The following is a 27,469-nucleotide window of genomic DNA, read 5'->3' on the forward strand; positions in this document are numbered from 1 at the left end:
AAACCCTCTGCAGCAATAACAATACTAGAACAGAATGCCACTGTGTTATCAGGAGCCACATTGGTTCACAGGACTTGCCCTTCTGTTTGTTTCTTTCTGGCCAACAAAATAATGTCCCCTCTGGTAATAACTTCTGAAATTTATGTATCTTGAAGTACTCTGTAGTGGACACTGTGATGTGCTGCCAAAGTCCCTGTAGGGAGCATTTGTGGTCCTGATGCTGGAAGTGCCACAGATGAGATTTCAGCTTGCAGCCCCTTCCAGGATTGTCCCAATTGTATTGTGGTGCTGCCCAGGGACATGCTTTTCCCAGCAGCAGCCCGCATCAGATGAGCCATCAGTGAGGGTGGCTGAAAAAAAGGTCTGCTTCCTTCATCCAACTTGAAGCTATTTTGAAGGTAAATGTAGCTTCAGGGTGGCCTGTGAAAACATTCAGGAAAAGTACAAGAAACACCCATATCATCTTCACTTAAGTTCACTGTTATATTTGCTTTTTCTCTGTATATACACACATGAGAATGCCTGAAGGTTCAGAAGTTTCAGGCATTGTGAGGCATTACCCAGAAACACATATGCATTTATTTTTTTAAGAATAAGGGCATTCTCCAATTATTCACAATCATATTGTCATTCTCAAGGCATGTGACACTGACACAATCACCTCATACAAAATAAATATTCTGATTTTCTCAGTTGTCCCAATAATGTCTTTATTTTAGTCAGATTTTTTTACTGCTGTGACTAAAAGATCTGAGCAGAATAATTTTAGGGGAGGAAAAGTTCCTTTGGGGGCTCATAGGTTTAGAGGTCTCAGTTCATGGACAGCCAGCTCCATTCCTTGGACTGAAGGTGAGGCAGAACAACATGGCGGACCAGTGTGGCTGAGGGAAGCAGTTCACATGGTGACCAGAAAGCAGAGAGACTCTAATCACCAGATACAAATATATACCCCAGAGCCACGCCCCCAATGCCCCACCTCCTGCAGCTACACCTTATCACTTCAGTTACCACTCAGTTAATCTCTGGAGATTAACTCTCTGATTGGGTTAAGGCTCTCATAGCCCAATCATTTCTCCTCTGAACCTCCTAACATTGTCTCACATGTGAGCTTTTGGGGACACCTCACATCCAAACCTTAATAGTCTTCGATAGTTGTTTTTTTTCCCACTGGAAATCTATCAAGGATCAAACACTGCATTTGTTTGTCCCTTTAGTCTTCTTGAGTCAGTAAGACTCCTCACTTCCTTTCTAAAAAACAAAACAAAACAAAACAAAAACTTATTGTGACATTGACATTTCAAAAAATAGTTCATCCCAATTGTTTTGTATGCTATTGTACAATTTTGGTTTGTTTCCTCATAATTAAGTTTATATTCTACATTTTTTGGAAATAATATGAAATATGTGATGCCTGACTTTCTCAGAGCATTGTATTAGAAGGCATAGAATGTCACCCAGTTTTTGGGACAGGTATTTTTTTTTCTGTTTAATTTTTAGGAAATTTTATATATCAGATTATGACTTTGCTATATATATTGCAAATGTTCTTTATTCCTTTGCCTTTCTAATATGCATATAACATCATTTTTACCACGAAAATATTTCAGCCAAAATTATTGATATTTTGCTTTCATTACATCTAGATTTTTAGTATGATGGAATCTAATTATGCATTCTTCAAATATTTATGTTCTTTCAAGTCTTTGCTCTATATATTGTGATAGTTAATTTCATGTGTAAATTTGACTGGGCCATGGTTGCCTAGATACTAGGTCAAACTTTATTCTGATTGTTTCTATGATATATTTTTGAATGAGATTAATATTTAAATCAGTGGACTTTGAGTAAAGTAGATTGCCCTCCATAGTCAAAGCAGGCTTCATCCGAAGCCTTAAGTGCATGAAGATCAACTTTCGTCTTGCAAAACATGAATTCTGCCAGCAGGATGCCTTTGACTCAACCTCAGTTCCTTGCTGAGTCACCAGCCTGAAGGCCTACATCTTTAGATTGGATTTGCCAAGCTTCCATAATTGCTTGAGCCAATTCCTGAAAATAAATATCACTATACATACGACATCAATCACTTCTCAGTGATTGAGAGGTCACTTTTATTGTCTACAAAATTTTCATCTGTAATTGAGTTCATTTCTAGAAATTCTGTTCTGTTCCATTGGCCTATGAATACTTGCAGTCACATTTCTTTTTAATTTTAGAAGTGTAATAATACACGTTTTCATTCTTGCTTTCGCTCTTTGTTCCTGCCTCCCAACATTTTATCATGGAAACTTTCAAATGCTCAAGAAAGTTGAGAGAATTTTACAGTGAACACGAATATACCATGACCCATAGTTTATTATTAATTTCCTTCTAAACTTAATTGGTACACAATTATCCAATTAGGCATCCCTCTATTGGGCCATCTTATTTTTTTAATGTATTTCTAAGTGAGCTGGAGCTATCAGTGTCATCCTCCCTAATTTTCAGCACCTATATTCTCAAAAAGAGTTAGATAATGGTTGGGGTTCTACTTTATCCTCTTAAGTAAATTTGTATGGAATGGAATCCACACATTCTAAATATTAGATCCATACACCTTACAACCCAGGCAAGTTCTTTCATTCTATTTTCAGTAAATCCCCACTCATACTATTGCCTCAAAGATATTTTTTCCACCCTAAATAAATTTTTCTTGTTCTAGATCTTCACAGATATGCAATCATATATAAGTATGATTTTATGTAAGATTTCTTTCACTCATCAATATATACTGAGGGTCATTTATATTGTGTGTATGAGTAATTGATTTCTTTAACAGCACAGTAATGTTCTATTGTATAAATATACTGTAATCATCTCTTATTGATGGGCACTTGGACTGTTTCAAGTTTGGGCAATTATACATTAAGCATAATGTAAATACATTTAACTCATTATTTTGAGTACATAACTTTTCAATTCTCTTGGCAAAATACCTAGGAGCAAAATTGTTAAAACAGGTATGTGATGCAGCCACATCAATGTTTATAGCAACTCAATTCACAATAGCTAAGCTATGGAACCTACCCAGGTACCCTTCAACAAGTGGATGAATAAAGAAAATGTAGTACATATACACAATGGAATATTACCCAGCCTTAAAGAAGGATTAAATTATGGCATTTGGCAGTAAGTGGATGGAACTGAAGACTATCATGCTATGTGAAATAAACCAATCCCCCCAAACCAAAGGATGAATGTTCTAATAGGCTGATGGTGACTCACAATAAGTTGGGGTAGAAGGGGATGAAGGGAAGGGAGGGAGGGAGGCTGGATGTGAATAGGAAGGACAGTAGAATGAATTAGACATAATTTACTTATGTTAATATATGAATACATGACCAGTATAACTTCCCATCATGTACAACCACAAGAATGAGAAGTTATAGTCCATGTTATGTCAAAATATATTGTACTGTCATGTATAACTAAAAATAACAAATAAAATTTTTAAAAATAAAAATCATAGGATATTACTTACCTTTAAAGAAGAATGAAAATATTGCCGCAGTCTGGCTGGGCACAAAATCACGAGTGACTCCCAGCCTTGTAGATTCAAACAGCAATTCTTTATTCCGGAACTCACACCGGCACTCTACAATCATGTTCTGGGGAAATCCACGTTCTGGGCAAAATTCACCCATGTACTCCACCAGGCTCTAATCAGCAGGATACGCCCTATTCCCAGCAGGGTACACCTTAAACCTGGAACCGCCCTAAACCCAAGGAGCCAGATACTCCCTAAAACCTGATCCGCCCTAAACTCGGATCCACCCTGGTCCTTGAGCAAGGTCACCTTACTCAAGCATACATGCAATGTCACTACAAATGACCTGGATCCAAAGGCAAGCCCATTTCCACAATGGAGAGTCCTTCCTCTAAGCAACATGGAGTAGGCTGACAAAGAAATTGCCATGCGTCATTCCTACTTGGCAATGGCTCTCAGCAAAATATGATGTTTGCTGGTGAATGGATGAAGTTGGAAACAATCATGCGAAGCAAAATATGCCAATCCCCCAAACCAAAGGCCAAATGTTTTCTCTGATATGTGGATGCTAATTCACAATAAAGGATGAAGGTGCTAAGGAAGAATAGAGTTACTTTGGATTAGATAGAGGGGAGTGAAGGGAGGAAAAGGGGTATGCAGATAGCAAGAATAGTAGAATGAAGCAGACATTATTACCTTATATACATATATGACTGCATGACCAATGTGATTCTACACCTTGTATAATCAGAAAAATGAGAAATTATACCCCATTTATATATGATATATCAAAGTGCCTAAATGCATTCTACTGTCATGTAAAACTAATTAGAGCAAATAAAAAAATTATAAAGAAAAAATATTTAAAACAAATAGGGATGTGAACTATTAGTTCTATACCAAACTCCTTTAACTAATGTATGCAAGTTTCAAATGCTTAACCTTTGGTGTTGATTATTTTAATTTTAGTTGATCTACTAAAAAGACAGAAATAGTTGCATTCTTATTTGTTAAGTTTTATGTTTACTAGCTTTTATTGCATTTTCCACCATATGAACTTTAGAGTAGAATTGTATAGCTTTAGAAAAATATCAGTAGATACTTTTTTGGTACCATATTAAATTTATATTCCTTTAGGAAAATAAATATGTGAACAATCCTTTTTAATGACAAGGGATGTTCATTTGTTCTCGTCTACTTCTGTCTTCCAGGAATGTTTTAAAAGTTTTCTCTTTTTTCCACATTTCTTATTGGGTTTACTCCTAGATATTTTATTTTTTTGTTACTATAGTAAACAGGTTTTCTCTTTCATTGTATGTTCAATTGACTATTTTATTTCTATATGCATATAATTTAGATGTTAATATATGTTTCATATTTGTTTTTATTCTTGATGAATAATATTTTATTGTATAAGTTACTCTTTTCATCATTCTCTGGAAGTTGTTTGATATACTATAATCATTTGTGAATAGAGAAAATTTAAGTGTTTTTTTCCTCCCAATTCCAAGGATTCTTAATAGTTTTCAGTTTTCTGATTGTATTGGTCCTCACCTATAATTAAATGTTAGATAGTGATGATAATTATGGAATCCATATCTTGTTCTTGATTTAACAATTATTATTTTCCCATTCAGCAAGACATGAACTTTAGGACTGACTAAACAAGTTTAGATAAATAGATAATACACTTATATACATTTCTCTCAGATCTCACACACACACTCATCTCCCATATATCCCTATATATATATTTATATATATATATTTATATATCTCCACCTATTTATGTAATCATGTTAAGGAAGTACAAAATATTTTTACTATTTTATCAGACACTGACATTTTGTCAAAAGATTTTAACATCAAGGGAAAAGTGTTTTGAGAAATACAGTAATGGTTAGTGATTTTCTATTATCAAATTATTCTTTCATTCCTAAATTAATTTGTACTTGGTATGTGGTATGTTAGTCAGCTTTCTGTCACTGTGACAAAATACTTGAGAAAATTGAACTTACAGGAGAAAAGGATTTTGGCTCACAATTTCAGAAATTTCAGTCCATGATTGCTTGGCTTCATTGCTTTGGGGCTGAGATGAAGCCACATCAAAAGGTTAGGAGCACAGGATGGAGCACAGTTGCTCATATCAGGCATACCCTCAATGATCTCATGTCTTTGTACTCTGTGCCACATCCTAAAAGTAGCACCAGTGAGTACCAGGAATCCACCACATGAACTTTTGGGGGAACATTGAAGACTTAAACCATGACACCTGGTTATGATATATTATTTTTTTAATTGATTCTGTGTTAATTTTTTTAAAGGCCGAATGATTTCCTCTAATATGTGGATGCTAATTTCCAATAGGGGGCGGGGGGGCACTAGAGAAGAATAGTTACCTTAGATTAGGTAGAGGGAATTGAAGGGAGAGAAGGGGAGAGGATGTGGGGATAGAAAGGATAGTAGAAGGAAACAGACATCATTTACTTTATGTATATATGAGACAGTATGACCAATGTGATTCTACAACATATACACTCAGAAAAATGAGAAATTATATCCCATCTATGTATGATATATCAAGGTGCATTCTACTATCTGTAAAACTAATTAAAACAAATTAAAATATTAAATAAATGTTTAATAGGACTTTTGCTTTGATATTAGTAAGATTTAAATTTTAGGTTTTTTTTTCTTGTGCTATCTTTGTCATATTTGCTGTTATAATTAATAAAATTTTTGCAAGTATTTTTTCTTTATTATACGCCATGGAATAGTTAATAAAATATTGGCATCATCTGGTTTTAAAGTTTTAATAAAATTCATGTGTAAAGACATTTTGGTTTAATATTTCTTTTCTTTGTAAATATTTCTATTTATAAATGTATGTGACTTTGATTATAATTTTTTATTTTTTTCATAAATTGTGAAATTCAGTGTTTAAATTTTCAATTTTAACTGTTCTTTCTCTTTTATCTGGGATTTGATTAATGGAAACTAAAATTTAGTAGGTATTAGGGACTTTCACTTTTTTTTTCCCTGTTACGTTCTACTGTTATTGCCTAGTGATCAGAAAATATATTTTGTATTAAATATACTTAAAATTATTGAGGTTCTCCTTGTGTCCTTATGATCAGCAGAATATTTTTTTTTGTGTAGGTTTCATGTTTAATTTACAATTAGGTATATTTCTGTCACCAAAGTTCAATGTTATATAAGGTATTCATAGGTGTAAATTATGGTTTGTGTTTATAGGTCATTTATATCCTTACATGTACTTTGTACCCACGAACAGCTTTTCATAAATAAAATTGTAGGTTGAAGTCTTCCATTATTTGCTTTATTTTTCCTTGGGTCAAGGCTCAGAAAATGATACCCCAAAGGGAAGGCCTCAGAAATAGCCTCAGAATGAAAGTTTCTTCTGACCTCTCCCACCCCGCCCCCCATTGCTCACCCTTCATTCTTCCCCAAGGCACAAGCCACAGAAATTAGAATTCCTTTTTGTCCCAAAGCAGGTCATTGAAACCAGAATACCTCCCCCTTTTTTTCCCCCAAAAGCTAGCTGTAAAACCTAACAATACTGCTATAACTTTCTCTTGAATTTCTGTGTAAAAGCTAGTCATATAGATATTCTTTGACATATCTTGTTAGATCGTAGGTTGTAGTATCTTCTGTACTTGGAAAAAAAAAATATGCTGCACAAACGGCCAAGAAGAATTTGAATGGACAGACTTTGCTGAGTTCCTACCTGCCAGCCCATTACTCTTTATGTCCAGTCATATTTCTATACAGCTGTCCATGCTTCATCAAACCTAAGGATAGAAGGGGACAATTCACCATAAGTCTTCAGACCTTCCATCTGAAGGATCCCATGTCACATAAAAGTATGATCAATTAAAGTTGTTATGCTTTTCTCTTGTTAACCTCTCTTTTTTTTCACAGGGATGTTGTCTAGAACCCCTGATGATGGACAGGAAAAAGTGGGACACCCCCCAACATCTTCCCACTTCTGCACTTGAATATCTTCTTTGTTTTTCCTTTATACTGATAGCTGCTATGTTGATACCTTTATTTCACTGTTATGTCTGTTTTAAAATTTGTGACTTTAGCAATAAAACTCTTCTTTGTAGCATTTACCTATCATGGAACACCCACAAAAAATAAATTTGTTTAGTAATTCCCAAACTACTTATGCATTTTCTAAATAGAAATCATTTATTTTACCTAAATTTTCAAATTGACCTGCTATGAGTTGGCTAAATTTATATCCTGATAGTCTTTTAATTTCCTTGGTATTTCTGCTTTTTTTTTTGTATTTTTAAAATATTGTTTTTGTCCTCAGTTCAACCTTGTCTTGTCTTGATTGCTGATCTAACTTTCTTCTTATTTATAATTGTGTTTTATACACTTTCCTGGTATGTTATTCTTTTTTTGTCTAAATATTTATTTCATTGTACACATTAATTATATGGAATAATGGGTTCATTGTTATATATTTGTACAGATCCAACATACTTTATCATTCCTATTCCCATAACCGCCCTATTGCCCTCCACTTTCCTGATTCCCTTTTTCTTCTCTAATATTCTCTCTTCTACTCCCACTTTTTCTCTTATCCTCTAGATTCTGCAGATGGGAACATAACATGACACTTGTCTTTCTGAGGCTACCTTATTTTGCTTCATGTGATAATCACCATTTTCATCCATTTTGCTGCAAATAATGTAATTTCCTTCTTTATGGCTAAATAATCCCCATTGGAATATACACAACATTTTCCTTATTCACTTTTCTGTTGATGGGCCTATTTCCATAACTTGGCTATTGTGAATTGTGACACGACAAATATGGTTATGCAAGTAATGCTCTCCAGGATGCTGACTTTAATTCCTTTAGGTGTATAGGTACAGGTTGCACAGCAGGATCACATAATACTTTTCTCTCAAGTGTTCTGAGGAATCTCCATGCTGAGTTCCATAGTGACTGTACCAATTTACACCCCACCATCAGTGTATGAGGATTCCTTTCCCCTACATTCTCACCAGCACTTAATTGTTTTCTGTATTCTTGACGTTGACCATTAGGACTGAGGTGAGCAGCATTCTCCATGCAGTTTTGATTTGAGTTTTCCTGGTGGCTAGAGATGATGAACATTTTTTCATGTAATTATTGGCAATTTGTACTTCTTTCTTTGAGAAGGGTCAGTTCAGCTCATTTTCTCTCTCTCTCTCTCTTTGCAATACAGAAGCTTTTTAAATGAATGCCATTCTATTTCTCAATTTTTGCTATTATTTCATGAGTTATTAGAGCTCCATTAGGAAGGTGATGCTTGTCTTGAAGTATTTACCATATGTTTTCTTTTAGCAGTTTCAAAATTTCAGATTGTGTACTTGGATCTTTGATCCATTTTGAACTAATTATTATACAGTAATCTTCTACATATGGATATCCTGTTTCTCCAACACGATTTGTTAAAGAAATTGTCCTTTCACCAACATATTTTTTGGCATCTTTGTCCGGATTCAGATGGTTGCAGCCTCCTGGATTTATTTCTATGTACCCTATTCTGTTCCATTGATCTATATGTCAATTTTTATGTCAGAACTATGCCATTTTTTTTGTTATTATGGCTTTTGTAGTATATTTTGAAATTGATTATTGTTACATCTTCATCATTGCTTTTTTTGTTGTTGTTGTTCAGGATTGCTTTGGCTATTCTGGGTCTTCTGTGATTCCATGTGAATTTTTGAATTGTTCTGTCTAGTCTGTGAAGAATGTTCTTGGTTAAAGGGTTTTACATTACATCAGTAGATTGCTTTTGGTAACATGGCCATTTTAATAATATTAAGTGTGTTACTCAGCTTTTCATTGCTATGACCTAAATACTTGACGAGAACAGCGTAGAGAAGAAAAAGTATTTTGGGTTTCTAGTTTCAGAGGTTTAGTCCATGGTTGGTAGACTCCAATTTCTCTGGGCCAGAGGTAAGGCTAAGCATCCCTATAGAAGGGCATGGTGGAGGAAACCAGCTCAACTTGTGACAGCCAAGATGCAGAGAGAGAGAATGCAAGGATCCAGGTATAAAATATAAACCCAAAGGCAAGCCACCAGTGACCTATTTCATCCAGCTGCACCCTAAATGGCAACAATTGTTACCCAGTACAATAGTCTTTTCCAATTATTAATCCATTAAATATATTAATTCATCAAATAGATTAGGGTATAGCTCTAATCATTTCACCTCTGCACATTAACATAGGAGCTTTAAGCAAACACCTCCCATCCAAACTATAACATGAATTCTGATGATTAATGAACATGAGAGGTCCTTCCATTGTCTAGTATCTTCTTTGATTGTTTTCTTCATTGTTCTGTTCTGTTCTGTTATTTTCAGTGTTTCTTGAGATACTTCTTTTTTTTTTTAGGTTTGTGTCCATTCTACGCATATAGTTGAGTTTTGCTTTTTCAACCTGACACTCTTTTATTTTATTTTTAAATAGACATGTGCTTAGCCTATCTGTATTTATTGAAGGAACATATTTATTTGGTCTTAGTTCTTTCATCATACTGTGTGTTGCCCAATCATTTTTATGGCTTGTTTGATTTGTTTTGTTGTTATTATCTATTTTTCCCTCTTGGAGTTCTTTGTCTTGTGTGTGATTTTTTTGTGATAATTCTATAGTAGCATTTTTTTCAGTTATTTTCAGTTCTTATAGCAATTACATTTATAACATAATTTCATGTAATCTACTTACTACTACTTTGCATCTTCAGACAGTTAACTATTGAATCTCCATTTTGTATGATGACAAAATTGTTTTAATTCTCTGATTTCTCTTTATATGAAGTTACAGATGAACAATCCTTTTCTTAGATTTTGTATTATATGCCATTAAATATTCAAATAAAATTATGCCTTTAGTACATTTTTTATCAGTTTTTTAAAAATATATATCTTAATCACCATCTCTTAAAGATGAGAAAATATACTACTTATATAATAGTCTTTATACTACTCCCTTTTTCCCTCCCTTTGTCTCCAATTTTCAATCAATGTACTTTTACCTGATTTTGTTTATTTATTAATTTTAGTTTGTGACATTTTCTTTTGATTTTGTAACTATAGCAAATATGGTTGCTTTTAACACAATTTTTTAGCTGTTTAGTCTTAGTATTGCAGTAAAATGAGTTCAGTATTCTACTCAGTCCTGTTCCTATAGTTTCTTTATTCATCTTTTGGTTTTCTTTGTTATTTTCCTTCAGGGATCTTGGGAATTAGAATTCCCACACATGTACAAATGTCTGTCTTTTCTCTTTGTTGGCATCTAAAGTGTCCTGATTATAAACATTTTGTGTTATACTTTCTTTTGCTGAAAACATAAGCAATCTCTCTGTAAGAAGTCTTTAGGTCATACTATTGGTGACTTTATGTTTTTGACTCAATTCCTAACAGAGGTGTTTTATTTGGATTCATTTTAGGCTATGATGAACTCTACCAGTATGTGCTTTAGTGTGGACCATTCTGTATCATTTTTTTCTGGACATTTTTTCCTGGATAAATTTTCCTTCTACTCTGTAGTTTAGTCTTATGTTTCTATAAAATATTTTTGAATTACATGTTTGAATATTTTCCATCTCAATTATGGCCACTGCTGTTTAAACTCATTGTTTGGATGTATGTTGTTCAATCTCCTGCCCCACCCAACTTGACTTCCATTTATTTTGTCTTTTTAGAGGTATGTTTTCCTTTGCATTGTGATCAGGAAGTCTACAGCAAATATGGTTGCTTTCCACACATTTTTTTTTTCACAAAACTTTCTCAGATCCTATTTCTTTGCACTCGTCATATCTTTTCCATAAGGTCTATGTATTTGCTTTGACCTCTGACTGTTTTAATAATTTTTTACATTATGATAATATGTTTGGCAATGCGATTATTTTGTTGCTATTGTATATAGCCTTCATTTTTCAATTTGTAGTATTTGTAGGAAGGTGCAGTGCTGGTTAAGTTTGATTGTTTGATAAAATGAGTTCTTCCTGAACCAGGTTTGTGCAGGAGGTTTGTGTGAGAGAAGGATGGTGGCAGTCCTGGAGGTTATTAGGAATACATCTTTGTGTACAAAGAAATTCAGAATGCCACATGGGGTATATGCAATAGATATACCTGAATCATACCTTCTTATGGCCTGTATAAATCAATAGGTACTAGACTTCAAGATTCTGGGTTTCTTTCCTCCCATCTGATCAAGGCTCTCTAGTCAAGTGTTTGTGTTTCCTGTGGAGCTCCTGATCCTGCTGTAGAGCCAGATCACCAGTGAAACTTTTCTCACTGCTCAGTGTGTCCTGTTTCCTTTGTTTTAAACAGAAAACTGTACTGTTTCTCCTGCTGGGATGCAATCCCTACTTGAGGATAGCTATGCTTTGCTGGCTTTGTTTGAGGTCTGCTTATGATCTCATTTGTTTCTTAACACCAGTTGCTCCTCGCCACATTTGGCAGCTCTTCTTAAAATATTGAGGTTGAGGGTTAGAGTGCTATGTAATTTTGGAAAGGTGAAAGAATTTCTATTTCTATTTCTTCAGTTATCCTTGTATTTTGAGAGATTTGTGAGAGAACAAAGGAACAGAACGAGTAGTTGGATCTTTGATTCCTTATTACCATAGAACTACAATAAATAATGAATCCTCACTAAAACATAGAATCAACAAGAATGATGTTGACACCTTGAGGTATTTGTAGCTTATTAAACTGTCCTCAAACAGAAAGGTGCTTCAAGTATGCATCACAGACTTGGGGAGTAAATTCTTTGTCTTTTGTATGTGGGTTGCATTTTGCTTCACTGAGGTATCATTTGCATACAAGAAAATTTACCAGGTGCTAGCTTTATATCAGTCTTTTTCACAATTTTATTTATGTCTCTTTTCCCACAATCATAATTTTTTATATCAAAAATGTTTCCTCCACAAGTAACAGAAAACTCAATTCAAAAACGACACAAAGCACTCATTCTCAAACTTTACAGGGCCATCAAGATCTCCAGTCCAAAATTTCTGATCCAGTCAGTTGGAGTGTTATCAAAGAATTTCTGACAAGTTTCCCCCAGGTGATGTGGATAATCTGGGGTCCACGCTTTCAGAATCACTAGGTTAAACAATTAAGAAACATATTATCTGGTTGAGAGGATGATGGCTAGTCAATTTTATATTGACTCAATTGTAACATTATTCTTTATTCTCAAAAAACAGATTATTTTCCCGTGTGAAGCAAGAAAGTTGTAGCACCTCAGGGAATAGCAGTGTTAAAAGTTAGGGGGCAAAATGAAAGCCTCGTTCTCTGTTTCTTTAAGACCTACTGTTTTAGTCATTTTTCCATCATCATGACAAAATACCAGAGAGATCAACTTAAAAGGAAGAAAATTTTCTCTTGATTCACAGCATCAGAGATTTTTAGCTATGTTGCTTTGGGCCTGTGGTGACACAGTACATCAGGGTGGGGAATGTGTGACAGGGGAAACCTTTTCACCTTACAGTTTGGGGAACCAAAGAGAAACAGGAAGAAATTCCGTTCCCATATCTTCTCCAAGGGCACACCCTCAATAACCTACCTTCCTCCCATAGGATTCTATCTCTAAAAGTTCCACTACTGCTCTATAGTGGGACGGAATGGTGACCAGCCTTCAACACATAGGCCTTTGGGGGATACTTGTCCACATCATACCAGCTACCATTCCACAAAGCACTCTCATTAGTGGAAATTAAGCAGCACAACCTTTTCTAAGCCTATTTATGAAAAGGGAGGGTGGAAATACACTTCACCTTTAGTTTGGACTAACCAAGATTTTTCTCCTGGACCTGGTTCCAGTCTAAATAGCTAAGTAAGACCACAGTTTGGGTCTGAGAGGGGTGGGGACAAGTTGACTAGATGGGGAAAATAGCAGACCTATAAATTATTTATATACACATTTCCCAAGTTTTTTTTTTTTTAACAGTTTGAGCCCAGTCGTTCCCAGTTTATTTTTATCTGTTCAGTAGTTAAAATCTAAGTGTTAAATGCCACATTAACACTTCCTTATTAACTAGCAAAAGCAACAATGCTTCAACTGATTCTTTTAAATTCATAAATCCTATTTTTCCTGTTTTCTAGGGGAATTAAATTCTGTATTTTATATTATAGTTGTGCAAAATGCATTATTCAATATTTGCCTCCTTATATTTAATTTTTCTTCCTTGGTTCTAGTGTGTGTATGTGTATATATGCATACATATGTATATATATTATATATATATACATGTATATATATGGAATAAACTTATAATAAGCTTTCTTCAGCTGAAATTCTAAGGTGCTTTTTTTCTAGATATTTTATTGCTTCATTTATTCATAGTTAATTTACAACAGCCTTGTTCTTTTCAGGTAGTATAAACTTGTTTGTTTTCTAATAAAGATACCAGAGAATTTTGTAATGAATCCCAATATATAAATAATATATTTAGCTATAGAAATATAGCCAGGAGCTGTGGCACATGCTTGTAATCCCAGTGGCTCAGGAGGCTGAGGAAAGAGGATTGCAAGTTCAAAGCCAGCCTCAACAATTTAGTGAGGCCCTAAGCAACTCACCAGACTCTGTCTCAACATCAAATATTAAAAAACAAAACAAAACAAAAAACTTGAGGATGTGGCTCAGTGGTTGAGTGTCCCTGGGTTAAGTTCCTAGTACCAAAAAGAAAGAAAGAAATATTATTAAAGTACACAAAGAATAAATAATTATCTTGAGAAACATGAACACACTTTTAAACCATTAATCAGATTAGTAAATCAAACAGTATATGTAACCAAAAGTCCCTTGTGTATCCCCTCTTGCCTAGCACCTTCTCTCTTCTCCACAATGGGACAATCAATTAGTTTTGCTAATTTTTCAGTAATAGAATCACATAGTAGGAATTTTGTATTGTGCTTCTTTTGTTCAATTTTATTGGAGAGATTCATACCTCTCTCTCTCTCTTTTTTTTTTTCATGTGGCAAGCAGTTCTAGCAGTTTCCACTCAAGAAACATACTGAAGATCCAGTAGCTTCACATCTGGGTAATGCTTATCATTATAGGTCTTCGAAGTAGGTATAGTGGATTTGTATTGTGCTGATTTTGGTTTTAAATTGTTTTTCTCTCATGACTAATGAGTCAGTTTTACATCCCAAGTTTAATGTTTTTAATGCATATAAGATTATTCAGATTTCTGCTTATTCTCTTTCAGTTTTGCCACATTGTGTATTTGTAGTTATCTATCTTTTCATCCAAATTTTCATATATGTCATCATATAGTTGTTTATAATAGCCTCTTCTTATCTTTTTAACTTAGGTAAATTCTTTAATTTTGCCTCATTTTCATTCCTAATATTTATTATTTGTGTCTTATTTATCTATTTTATTTTATTTTATTTTTTGGTAGAGTTTTTCTAACCTCATTCCTTTTTTCAAACAACACACTTTTGTGCAATGTATTCCTCTTTCTTTATTTTATGTCCACTTAAAATTTTCCAATATTTCATTTATGGATATGTCATAATACTTTTAGATATTTAGTCACAAATATTCTTTCAGTAATTAATATGTGAACTTCATGAGGAGAATAGAGACATTTGGAAAAGTTGCTTATCAAACAACCAAATATTGAAGTAGTTGTATCAAGACATTCAGACAGATCTGGAAAATTTAAGTAATTTTTAAAAAATTTAGATAATTTACAAACTAACTAATCACACATATTGATTTAGGTCTACTTGGTTAAAAAATAAAAACCTCAGTGATTTCTTATGATAAACCAATTCTACATAGGAAAGATACCATGATCAAATTACAGAGACATCCGTTTTTATCACCTTAGCTTGTTGACCAAAAGTGGAATGCTTTAAATTTTAGCCTGAACAAATATTTTATATGATATGGCAAACTCTTATGAATTTTTAAAAAATAAAATATTTTCTTTCCAGTCTTCATTTCAAGTCAAATAGGCTCATGTAATTATGAATTCTGGCTAATAGTGTTCAGACAAAAATGATAGAAACCACTTCCAGGCCTAACAAATTAAAGCCTTCTGCAATCTTCCCCTCTCTTTCTTTGTCTGTTCTTTGACTGAATAGAGCATGCTGTATAGATTTAGAGGAAAAGCAAAGCTATAAAACAGAAGAAACCTAGATCAATATTAACAATCTAGAATTAGTTCATGCACCAGGAACATCTAACTTATGTGAATGAAAATAAATTTTTATTATAATATGTTATTGAGACTTGGGGTCATACTTCTCACAGCAGCAAACATTGGCTTAACATGTGCAGATGGTGAAAATACAACTTAATAAATTTCTTGTAACATTCATTGCTGAAAAGCTTCCTTTCTGACTACATTATAAAGCACTTCAGAGATTTTTTCTCTAACTATTTTCAATTGATTCAAATGTCATTCATATTCTATGTGATATTTATCAAAATGTAGAAGTTTCTCTAACTGCTTTTTACCTCTTGAATTTTGCCTTTCTCTACTCTATTTCATGCTATTTAAATAGTTCCAACTAATCTTTCACTTATTCCTCAAACATTCAAATAATTCCCTTCTTTAAACATTTGCTGTCTTGGTATGTTTTCTCCCTGTATTAACTATTGAAGGTTTTATTATTTCTCAGTGAATTCCTATGATTCTTATTTTCTGAGTCATTATTTTGGCACTTATTAAATTGGTGTGTGGTGTTAGAAAGGAATTTGGTCTTTATCAAGTTCCTATTTTATACTACTAATTATTTTAAACATGTGTTATGGCTACAACTGAGTGCTTACCATATGCCAGATGCATCATACCCAAACTCTCATTTAATCACCACAATGATTATGAAGTAGATTTTTTCTCCCACTTTATGAAGGAAGAAACCGAGAAATTAAAGGAATGAATAGATTTACACTTAGTGGTAATTTAATTTTAAAAATCAAACTTTCTGCATTATATCACGTGCTACTTACCTTTTCTGAACAATTTGTTCCTTTCATTGAATTTGATGCGCATCTTTGTTTTCTAGAGTCAGAAATTGAGTTTTGCACTAAACTTGATCCATAACTATTTAGTAATTTATGTCTACATTTGAGTTCCTGTGGGAACAGGTCTTTATTACAGAAAATGTACTTGGAGCTTAACCCTGCGGGCTCTTGACCTCTGGGTTTAAGAAAAGTCAACATTAGTATCCACATAACACACCTCTGATTTTTTGGTCTGGATCTCTGGGAATCCAAACAGGAATTTTCTGGGACTGTAACCCTAATTTCAGGTCAGGCACATAAAAGTCCAGATTTCTTAGGGTCATTCCATTGTTAAGTAAAGGGGCTGGTGTGCACACAAAGCAGGTCTAGACCAGAGCTACACTGTTGACATTGTTCAAAGTTCGAAGTTCATAAGCACATCTTTAAGCATCCTTCTTGCTATTTCCATGAAATAACGAGTATCCAGAATTCAGCTGCTTCATTCTAGCCTCGCCCTCATTTCTATTCTGTATTTCTCTGTAAAAAGAGAATTAGTAGATGTTTAAATGAAAATCAAAATGAGGAGAATGTAATTAGAGCTGCATTCGATTTCAATCCTACTTTACTTATTCAATATTTGAAAGTTCATCTTGTATATTTAAAAACACCATGAAAAAAACAGTGAAATATTTTAATTCTTAACATTGTTTATAATATGCTTTCAGGTTTCCATGAATTTTACATATATTTATTATTTTATGACAATTTATATGTTTTATACATTCCTGTTTTTAGCAGGAAAAAAATGGGCTGTAAATAAAGTAGGATAATTGCTAATATATATTCTCTGACTTTAATGGCCTTTTCTTCCCTGTGGACCATTATTAGTTTTCTCCTAAAATCCCTTTTAATTAATCAAAAGAAAATGGGAGATTTCCATTAATATCTGAGCATCTTTTTTACCTTAATTTTTTTCTGAAGTGCATATGTGCCATGAATTCTGAGTCCCTCAATGAATAGAGAAGAAGGGCCTTCATGGTTTCATATATAGGTAAAACAATGTCACCTCATGATCTGGTAGATTATAATGGTGGTGTGGCCTTTCCGGATGTAATTGTCTTCCCAAAATATATTTATCTAGGTTTTTTTTTTTTTTTTCTGCTTGTATTTGGCAGGTTCTGTGACCAGGGTGTTATTAAGTGTGATATCAACAGATTTTTCAAATAATCTAAACTAAAGTCATATCATTTAGATCTAAGGGATAAATTCAGCATGTATTCTGCATGAAGTGTGTAAGTGTGTAAGTGCATGAGTGCTGAATTTCTCAGCGTGTGCTCAGCCAGCTTGACTGCACCTAAACAAGAAAGAAGTGTTGCTAACCTGTGGATTTCAGAAGAAAAAAAAAAAAAAAACAACAACAAGTAGTCTCTGGGGATTTTACTCCCAGGAAGTAAGTTATATTTAAAATCAAATCCTCCACTGATGCCAGGAATTACATAAAGATAAAAGGAGCACTTGGAGATAGTTGAGAATATTGAAGACCTAAATGAAACAAACAACTAGGCTTAAATTTTTTTTTTTTAAATTCTGATTTTAATTTGTATGGTTCTCAAAATATGAGAGGGAGATTGTCATTTAGAAACCTAACTGTACATGTGGAACACAATCCCAAGCGAGGGGAAGTTATGGAAACAGCAGGACAGCAGAGTCCGTTGTCGCTGGGCATTGTACAACCCACAAATGAAATTACCACAAACATATCGTATATCCCTAACCGAATTCACTGGAATGGCAGAAAACAGTGATCATCTTTCTGATTTTCTGACTGCAAAGAGGAGTGTGAGTCTGTACCTGGAATCTAATTACAGGCGGGCCACTAATAAAACCTCGAGATACTTGACAATATGAGAGGGAAAATTGTACAAACAGAAAATTTATGACAGTGATCCACAGCACCACTGCAATAAAAGAATCTTGTTTGAGTGACACTTCCTGAATAGTAATAAAAAATTAGAAGCCCATTCACCCACCCTGGATATTATCAATATTTACTTCTTTTTTTTGGTTGTCAGTTTCATGTCATGTCCCCAAACCTCCTTTAAGGGGAAGAAAAGAAATGTAGGTCCTCTACCCCTACATAAATTCTAAGGATAAGTCTTTAGCCTTAAGGACTTTTTCATTCTTTCTGCAGGCAAAAGCAAGGAATTCACTTTTTAACTCTTGAGAAAAGCTGCTCTGTGGATGAAGAGCACAATTTTAGAGTCAGACAGGCTAAGATTTTGATTTAACTTTCTCACATGCTAGAAGAATGTGATTCTATTTGTTTAAGCATTGATTTCCTTGTTTTTAATGTGAGGATGATAATTACTTGAGAAGCTAGTAGGAGGATTAATCAGATATTATATTAACTGTAAAATGCAATATCTTGCTAATTATAAACACTTGATATATGGCAGAAGAGAGAGAGTGAACAAAAGAGATGATTTAGCCCATGATTCTGCAGGAACTATTTAGACAACATGGTCTGAGCCTTCTTCAAATGATTTGATATTTTTAAAGCAGAAGTAAAAAGTAATGGACTATATTTTTGAAAAATTATATTTAAATTAATTATATTTCTACATAGAATTCTGATTGCCACTGACTTAATCATAGTTTTAATAATTCCATAATTGAAAATTGATATTTATCTGTTATTGATTATTAATTGATAAGATTCCTAAAATCATTTCTTAACTCTCAAAGTGAACATATAAAAACAAGAGTTAAATACATTGGGTGGAATGCTATATAAATAATCTTCTAATGCAATTAATAATGATCTGCATAAGTATAGGTAGTCATTGAGTAATATTTTTGTTCTTCAATTTCTAGGAATTTTCCCCCAAGAGGATTTGTGGTTTTGTGCCTTTTTCCTTCTTGGTCAAACATCGAGGTGAAAATCAAAGCATTGTAAGAAAACAGCACTGATCTGGTCTGGAACTTTCCCACTCTTTTAGGTTTTGCTAAAATTTCAGAAGACTTTACTGGCTTTGTTTTAATTCTTGGGCATGGTATCACTTAATGATTTCACATTTTAGGAGTCTTTTCTGAGAACTAATTTTTTGGAGATGCACTAGAAGTGCTTATTTTATCTCTGGTTAGCAACAAAAACAGAAAATTCGAAAGTAGTCTAATTCTACAGAATGATACAAACACGTTTCCTGGCACACATGGCATTCAGTGTCAAAAATAAAAATGAAACAAAAGCAAAAGAATACAGTTATATAAATTAGGTATCAACTGCTAAGAAATTTCATATGATAAGGTAGGCAGATATATACAGACAATCAATAAATAAAGAGTGACATTTTCCGCTCTATAGTCATCATATTTAGCAATGGGCAGGTTTGGAGAAGGAAAGACTTAAGCAAAAATTCATAATTTCACTTTATCTCCCTTTTCACCCATAAAGGGAGGATAGTATCTGAAAGATCTAACACTCAAATGGTTCAGTCAAGCCCAGGCTTAGTCCTCAAGTGTCCCTTATGGAACTGCATCTCTGGAACACTGTTTTCTTCAATATGAACCTTCATTCCTTGATAGTCAATAAGGATATCATCATGTGTTTAATTCCCATGTCAAATAACATGCAACTGCCTCTACTTCAACTCCAAAGGAAAGTGAGCTACTTACAAATAAAGTAAGGATTAGCCAAAATTTTGTATCTTTAGGAAAAAAATAGCAAGTTATGAGACTAGGGAGACCCCAGTGCAGGGTTCCTATAGAAGGTAGACTGCCACAGAATTCTTACAACATATTTGACAAACTCCCATTTTATTCCTACACATGGAACTCCTTTAGATTGGGGTATGATAAAGAATGCTTCATTTTCTGAGCATCTTGATATTGTGGTGATTTCAGTTGCTTTTATTTTCCAGTGCTGGGAATTGAAACCAGGGTCATTCTATCATTGAGCCACATTCCCAGTCTTTTTCATTGTTGTATTTCTAGATGGGGTCTTTCTGAGGCTACTCTTCAGGCTGAATTAAACTTTTGATCTCCTGTCTCATTCTCCTGAGTTACTGAGATGATAGACATGTGCAACTGGACTAATTGCTACTTAAAAAAAAATAGTAATAGATTGTTTGAATTACGTATGTCTTCTGAATCTTTTAATACTTCTCTGCTTTGTTAACAATTTGATTTCCATTTTGTTTTTCTGCAAGTCTTTGTTAAAGCAGAGAACCCTTTATAGTCTCCAACTTTCCATATTGGAATTTGAGAATGCAAGGAATAGGTTGGAAACAACTGCTCCAGAATTAATTATTCCCCTTTTTACCATTAGAGGGAACAAAGTTTTCCAGTGCAGACTGACATAAATCAATCCCTAATTATAGGAATCCCTAGAGATCTAATCCCTAACTAGAACTGCTTAATTCAGTTTGCCTTTATCTGATGGAATCCTGTTTGACAATATACAGAGATATATAGATCTATATCTCTTATGAACATAGGTGCAAAAATTCTTAACAAAATACTAGCAAATTGAATTCAATAGCATATCAAAGTATCATACACAGTTTAAGTTGATTTTATTTCAAGGATGCAAGAATGGTTCATCTACATGAGTCAAAAAATATAAAATATTGTATAAATAGAAAGAGGGATAAAAATCATGATGTTCTCAATAGATGAAATAAAAGTCTTTAATAAAATTCGCCATTCCTTCATGATAGAAGTCTTGAACAAATTATGTACAAAAGGATTATACCTCAAAATAGTAAGGACCCTATAAGAAATTCATCACCAACATCATACTCAATGAGGAAAAAATGAATACTTTTCCTTTAAGATCAGAAACAAGACTAAGGTATTCAATCTTGTTGCTGTTATTTACATATAAGTACTAGAAATTTAAACCAGAGCAACAAGGCAAGAAAAAGAAATAAAAGACATACATATAGGAAAGAAGGAAGTCAGTTGTCTCTGCAGATGAAATGATTTTTTTTTTACACAGATGAAACTATTTTCTACATTGAAGAACATAAAGACTCCATCAAAGACAGTAAGAACTGATAAATAAATTCAGCAAAATAGTAGGATACAATATCAACATGTAAAAATCAGTAGCTTTTTTATACAAAAGTAATGAATTTACAGAGAAAGAAATCATGAAAGCAATCCTTATTTTTACCCCTTATATTGCCTAAGAATAAATTTAACTAATAGATTAAAAATTACAAGAACTGAAGAAAGAAATTGAAGAAGACACAGAAAGGTAGAAAGATCTCCCTTGTTTATAAACTGGAAGAATTAATATTGTTAAAATGTCTATACTGCCTAAAGCAATCTATAGATTCAATGTGGATTCCATAAAAGATACCAAAGACATTCTTCACAGAACTAGAAAAGAATCCTAAAATTCATGTGAAAGCACAATAGACCCCAGATAGCCAAAGCAATCTTGAGCAAAAAGGAGAAAGCTTGAGGCATAACAATACCTGATTTCAAGATATACTACAGGTCCATGATAACCAAAACAGCATGGGTTTTGAAATAAAAACAGACACGTAAAACAATGGAACAGAAGAGAGAGACAAGAGCCAACAAAGGTACCAAAAACTTACATTGTAGTTTTCTCAGCTTCATCAATAAATTGTGCTGGAAAACTGGATAATTGCATGTTTATGATTGAAACTTGACCCCCCTCTCTCACCCTGTACAAAAATAAACTCAAAATGGGTGGAAGACCTAAATGTAAGACTAAAACAATGAAATTATTAGAAGAGATTTAAAAAGTACTTTAGGACATTGGTTCAGGAAATTATTTTTCTGGACAGGACCCCAAAAGAACAGGAATAAAAGCAAAAATTGTCAAACAGGATTACATCAAACTAAAAACCTTCTGCACAGCAAAAGAAAAAAATCAAGAGTGAAGATAACAGCTACAGAATTGGAAGAAAATATTTTCCCGCTATTCATCTGACAAATTGATTTCAAGAATAAATAAAGAACTCAAAAACCTTCACAACAATAACAAAAATGATTAATCCAATGTAAAAATTGGCAAGTGTTCTAAATAGATACTTCTCAAAAGAAACACAAATGTTCAGCTCAGTGAAATGCAAATCAGAGCTACAATGGGATACCATTACACCTCAGTTGGGATCGCTTTTGTAAAAACAAAAAAAGTATATGTAAAACAACACCTATATTTACATATATGTAAAATATATGTAACAAAAATATAATTATAATTATATTTTAATTTTATAAATATATAAATATATTTTTATTTTATAAATTATTTTTATTTCATAATTATAAAATATTTATATGTAAAATGTGTATATATAAAATAACATATTTATATAAATACATTTTATGTATATGTGTGTGTATATATATATATATATATATATATACACACACAAAAAAAAAACAACAAATGCTGGATAGGATGTGGAGAAAAAGAAACACATTTTTGGTGGGGATGTAAAATTAACACAGCCACTATAAAAAATCAGTATGGAGAATCCTTAAAAACCTAAAAAAAGAACTACTATGTTAACTACCTTTATGAACTAGCTCCTTTATGAACTAACATGAAGGAAATGAAGTCAGGTTACAAAAGATACTTGCATGTCCATGTTATTTCAGCACTATTCACAACAGCTAAGATTGCATCAGCCTAGTTGCCTATCAACAGGTGAATAAATAAAGAAAATATGGCATATATACACAATTCAGCCATAAGGAAGAATGAAATCCTGTCATTGCAACAAAATGGAAAGAATTAGAGGACACAATATTAAATGAAATAAGCCAAAGAAAGAAAATATCACATATTCTCTGTTTTATGTGGAAACTAAATAAGTTGACCTGGAAATAGGACAGTAATTCTTAGAGACTGGAAAGGGTCGAAGAGGACTGGGGGGGTGCAGAGGGAGGGGTGAAGTGTGGATGGATATGGTTAATGCATACTGTATGGACTTATGCAAGGAAATATCACAGTAACTTCCACTAATGTTTACAGTTAATACATGTTAACAAAAGTTAAATTAAGTACAAAACCCATGGTCTTAATAATTCAGAAGAGCAGAAAAGGGCAGAAAACTGGTTTTCATTAGAGCATCCTTTTTTTATATTTGTGTCTAGAGTTATAGAAATTAATCCTTGGAGTTTGAGAAGTATGATATCTACATTTTGGTAAAAAACTTGCAAGTTCTTGCATGGATAAAATATACTAATCAAGAAATAGGACCATTCTCCATAATAGTTATAATGCATGACATTAAAAATGATTAATCATAATCCATGGAGGGAGTTGTGATCTTGGAAATGACAAATACATTCTATTTATGTTGCCAAATGGTACCAGTCCTTCTTGGGAGGAAGAGCCTAGACTACAATGGTTGCTGTTCCAGAAATATTCAAAGTCAAATTGATATGAAAATAGGTTTTTATTCAAACAGCTTTGAAGAAGGATGGAAGAAACTGTTTCAGAAGTTGTGAAAAACCAGCCTCTATCTCAGAGCAAAGCCTGTCCAAGAAAGGGACATGACCTTTGTCCTTGGAAAAACCCACAGAGCACTCCTAAGCACATTCCCACCCTGCTAAGTTGTTTATCTACAAATAACAGGAGAGATCTGCTGTGCCAGGTGTCCCTGACTCAGTCAGGCTAGGTGGAGACCCAAAGCATCCCCCTAGCAGCCACCAATCAGCATGAGACAGGGAAATACCTGGGATGCCAGATGACCCTCCCAGTAGTTTATGGTGGTTGACAACATGTTGGGAAACCATGTAGTTAGCACATACACCCCTCTTGGCTTAAACCAATCAGTTCAAATGAATATCCCTTTTGTACTGACCAATCACCCCTACCCAACTTGTTCCCACCAGTGAATGTGCTAATCATGTTTTAGAGTTGTTATTTGATTTTCCCGCAGTGTGTGATGATTTGCTATGATGTATGTGAAGTCCCTGCCCTCTCCAAAAAATGTATAAGACTGCTGCAAACCCTGGGCTCAGGGCCTCTCAGCGTCACCAGTTGCTGTGTGTACGTGCAGAGGACTGAGCTAGCTTGCAATAAACACCTCTTTGCTGCTTACATCGATCTTGGGTCTCTGGTGGTCTTTGGGGGTTCCGAATTCAAGCATAACAGTTGCATTTTCAAAATCTCTGAAGGTGTGTATAGCTTTCAAATGAGAAGGGTTAGAGACCAGGCAGTGATATGAAACAAAGGGCAGGAGATGTGCCCATGCAGATGCAGACCTAGGTAGCCTGTTACACAGTGCTGAGGAGGGCACAATGGGTGCCCAGCTTTCTTGGTACCTGTTGGGATGGGCTGTTGCAGTCCTTCAGTCTCCACTCCTAACAAGAGGAAATTGTTTGTAATTCAGAGGGGAACTCCCCCACCCCAGCCCCCTCAGAGTCATTCTGTTTCATTCCTACTTGTATTCCTAAGGGGATTATGTTTAAGAAGTGTCTTTTGCCTTTAGCTGATAATTAGAATTGAAATTCCCATTCAAAAACAAGACTACTTTAACTTTCAAATGATTCACTAAGGTATACCAAAGGCACACAGGGCCTCCCCATTTAGGGGGAGAAGTCCATAAAACTTACTTGATAAATTTTGTCTTGGTTATGTTGAATTCTCTGGGACATATTATATATTTAGTTATATAAAGTCCATGAATTTGATAGCAATTCAGATTATTTGCCTTTGTGCTTTATGTTTGTGATAGCATAAGCACAATGTGTCTATGTCATATATATATATATATATATATATATACATACATATATATATATATATAATAAAGAAACATAGCATATATGTCTCTGATAACATAGTAATGGAGTATATGTGATACACATATAAACACAAATAGGTAATAATAAGTAATATTTTAGGTATGTTTTTTAAATATTTCCCATAAAAGATATAAGAAAACAAGCTTTGGTGTTCTCTTGTTCATAAAGCAGTATTTGTGAATTCTCTAGGGTAAAGCAACAGAAGATGGGAACAGCTATCCTTTCATTTTAAAAAATAGCAAAATGCTTATAAAAGAAATCTTTCTGTCCCAGCCTGAATCTGATTCCAACCATTCAGATGCACAGGGATGGTAACAAAGGTGCTCACCATTGTTTTTACTTCAAAAATAATAAAGGACACCATCTTCTCCTCAAAACTTTCAAAGACATCCGTGTCTGAAGAGGCACTGTCTGGATGACTGCTAGTACCTAACAGGGGCAGTTCAATGGGGTGAGCAAAAAGAATTAAAAAGAAATGGCAGCATCACTGGGGAATTCTGCTGGGAAAAGTGCTTTGTTGGGGATCCTGACAGAACATGGAGGTCCTCCTCAGAGTGTGGGGCAGACAATCCATTCAATCACACCTTAATCCGCCACTGCTGGGATGGACCCAGAGCAACATAGATTTTTCTGTACCCCCTGCCAAGAGTCTAATAATCCACATCCTTTCTTTTGAAGGGTAGAAATCTCAATAGGATTGGAAATAAGTCACGGAAAGGGTGCCAGCGGGGGGCTTGTTTCATTATAATAACAAACCAGCTCCTGCTCAAAGAGAAATCACACTGAACTCCTTGCTGTCTTGTCCTCCTTGATTCTGTTTTTATCCTAAATATTTACCTTAATCCCTTTAAACCAAGGCCCTCCCAAAGGAGTAGTTGCACATCTTCCTGTATCTAGAGATTCCTCACTTTTGTGGAATTTCTTTAGTTGTTGCTTTGGGTTTGCTGTCCTCTCTGGAGAGGTTTTCATTGCTTCTTTACTTCCTGACTCTATGTTTTGTTGTTTTTTCATTCTAAAGTGTTAACTTGACTTTACTTTCTCTCTTTCATGCAGAATCTTTTTCAAGTTCCTAATATGGAATCCTTTAGACATAGTCTGGAATAGCTAAGTAGGGCGTGCGTGCATCTATTCTAGTTAGTTTACTGGTGTAGATTGTAGTCGAACCCAGAAAGATGTTCCGCACACAGCATTTCCTTGATTTAGCCACAGAATCTTAGCTGTTGTCATTCTGGTGTCAATCAAGGAGCTCTGTATATACAGCATTCCTTTGGGGACTCTGCCAAGATCAGGTTGCCCATCTCTGCAGATGGAGTGGAGCTTGGAATTGACCTACCAGTTCCAGTATGTTGAGCTGGGTAGACGTCGAAGCCAGGCTGAAACAATCAGATTTGATAGAGAAAAGATTTGGAAATTAGGATTCAGAGATGCCAGTTAGTCCCTGCTAGTGTTTGAACAGAGAGTGGAGGCTGCCTCTGTGGACAAACATGTTCTGTGCCTGGTAAATCAGAGAACTGATTTGAGCGGGAAGAAATATATGATTAATATTCATATAACAGTCCAGGAGCCCCCAAGAGATAAGAAAAGGAAAAAATCATAACTTTATTGTGTCAGTTTCTAGTCCCAGTTCTGGATAAGGCCTCCTTGTACTTTACCTCGTGATCTCTGACATAGCCCGTGTTCCTTTTTAATTGTACTTGCTTGATTGGGATTCTACTATGTGAGACAAAAAGACCCAATGTATAAGACAGTTGGTTTCACAATGGTCAGAGAATCATGTTATTGCTTAGCTTGACTGGATAATTGATGTCCGATTCGACTCAACTCATTTTACACATGACAAAACTAAGGCCTATAAGGAAAGCAATATACTCATGGCTGAAAAGGTACTTAATGGCAAAACTGAGACTAGACACTCAGATGAGCAGTAAGAAAGGATGGCAATCTCCAATGCTAACAGAAATGTGCACTTCAGGGCAGAGCCCTGGATCTGCAGTCAGAACACAGGAATTCTGTTCCTTTTTTTTGGAAACTCACTGGCTGTGTAATCTGGAATATTTTTATGGAGTACTGAAGTTTTATCCCTTAATGAGAGGGGTTAGGGCATATATTTTAGGTAGTCCTCTTTAACTCTGAAATCATATGACTAAAAGC

Source organism: Ictidomys tridecemlineatus, chromosome 11 (genome assembly GCF_052094955.1).
Source record: "Ictidomys tridecemlineatus isolate mIctTri1 chromosome 11, mIctTri1.hap1, whole genome shotgun sequence".
Taxonomy (NCBI): Eukaryota; Metazoa; Chordata; class Mammalia; order Rodentia; family Sciuridae; genus Ictidomys; species Ictidomys tridecemlineatus.